Here is a 1,976-nt window from a genome sequence, read left to right on the forward strand (position 1 = left end):
TGGACCATCATTTCTTCCTATAGTACATGGGTAAAAGATAGGAGAAAATAGTCAAGTGAGTATTTCATGAAATTTGTTATAATATTTCTGCATACTCAGTCCTTATTTTGAAACTAAGCATCGGTATTAAATCAGCACCTATGTATATTTAGATTTAATGTGCAGGGTGACACCATCAAATTTTAGTGAGAGTAGAACAACTGGAATGTTTATACATTGTTGGAGAGACTGTAAAAATTTCTGGCAATTTTTCTCTTAACATTAAATATTATCTAGCTAATTAATTACTTAATTAAAAACCCACTGCCATCGGGCTGATGACCGTAGGGTTTCTGAGGCCATGGGTCTTCTTGGGAGCAGATAGCACGATTTTGATCCTGTGAAGCCATTGCTGAGTTTGAACTGCTGACTTTGTGGCTAGCTCCTAAACCTTACCCAGCAGCAGCACCAGGCCACAGATGGAGACAAGGACTGGTGGTATGATGACTAGTCCAATGTGTTGTATCATTTCGGGAAATGATAAAAAATTGATTTTAAGAAGAATAACGTATGTCCCAATCTCAAAACCTATTCTGAAGCCACAGTAGTTAAAATAGCCTGATGCTGGTACAATAATCAACACAGAGACCAACTGAGAATCCAGACTTATATTCATCCACTCACAGACAGCTGATCTTCAACCAGAGGCTAAAGTCCACTAATTAAGGAAGGAAGTTTCTTTAACAAATGGATACTCATGTTCATAAAAATGAAATGGGATTCATACCTCAAACTCTACACACAAACCAACTCAAGATGTGTACATATAAAACCTAAAACAAAAAAACAAGGACAAACATTGGGGCTCAAATTTATAACAGTCTACCAGATATAACTAAAAATTCACAGAAAGGGATAAAGTAGATGGCTTGGGCCTCCTAAATTAAACAAGTATGTGTATCCAAAGACTTCTCTCAAGGAGTAAAAAGCGAACCTACACCCAGAGCCAAAAGCAAAGGGAAGAAATGATGTAAATGAGGCAAACCAGGGAATTTCAAAGCATAACTAAAGAAAACAAAGTAGTGATTTGGAAGGAAATGTGTAAAGATACTCAGAAACCCCAAAGGAGAGAACATACTCAGCACATAGGAAGCTGAAGTAAAAAAATCAAGTCTTGAGTTAATTGAGTTAACAGATTGAAAGAACGAGGAAAGAAACACATCACAAGAGAACGCACACGCGCTGCGCTGCGCGCACAACCGCCCACCGGCAGCAGCAACGGCCAGCGCCCTCGAGGACCATGGCGCCGCTGCTGTGGAAGGGGATGCTGGCCATCGGCCTCTTTGCCCTGGCCCACGCAGCGTTTTCGGCTACGCAGCATCGTTCTTATATGCGACTGACAGAAAAGGAAGACGAGGCACTGCCAGTAGACATCGTTCTTCAAACACTCCTGGCCTTTGCAGTTACCTGTTGTGGTATCGTTCCTATGGCGGGGGAGTTTAAAGACATGGATGCTACATCAGAACTGAAAAAGAAGACATTTGATACACTGAGGAATCGCCCGTCATTTTATGTGTTCAATCACCGTGGGCGAGTCCTGTTCCGGCCTCCGGATTCAACAAACTCCTCAAAACAAGATGGGATGTCCTCTTTGAAGTTCAGAAAACTCGAATCACTGTGCCGTTAAGACTCAGGAATTATTAAAGCAGGACAGGATACAGAGTTGGAGCTTTGGGGTATACTACACCCCCCCATCAGTCTCTATGGAGAATTCAGATCTAATAAAACCAGAATTTATGGCCTTTGTTTGTACACTGTCAGTCAAGTCATTAATTCAACTTAAGTTAGCTTTGAATCAACTTTTTTCAGAGGGACTAGAATATTAAGAAAAATTCATATCTTATGTAAACTTCGTGGTTTTGATGACATTTCTTTGGAAATATTGATGTTTAGCTATTTGTTTTCTTGGATGTAGTTTCTTGTGCACTGCAGTGTTT

At 40.4% G+C, this 1,976-nt stretch overlaps 1 pseudogene; it reads left to right on the forward strand.

Annotated features, from left to right (window-relative positions):
* The first annotated feature begins 1,279 nt into the window (after positions 1-1,279).
* On the forward strand, positions 1,280-1,666 carry LOC142451072 (ER membrane protein complex subunit 5 pseudogene; annotated as a pseudogene).
* Positions 1,667-1,976: the final 310 nt, after the last annotated feature.

Source organism: Tenrec ecaudatus, chromosome 6, assembly GCF_050624435.1.
Source record: "Tenrec ecaudatus isolate mTenEca1 chromosome 6, mTenEca1.hap1, whole genome shotgun sequence".
Taxonomy (NCBI): domain Eukaryota; kingdom Metazoa; phylum Chordata; class Mammalia; order Afrosoricida; family Tenrecidae; genus Tenrec; species Tenrec ecaudatus.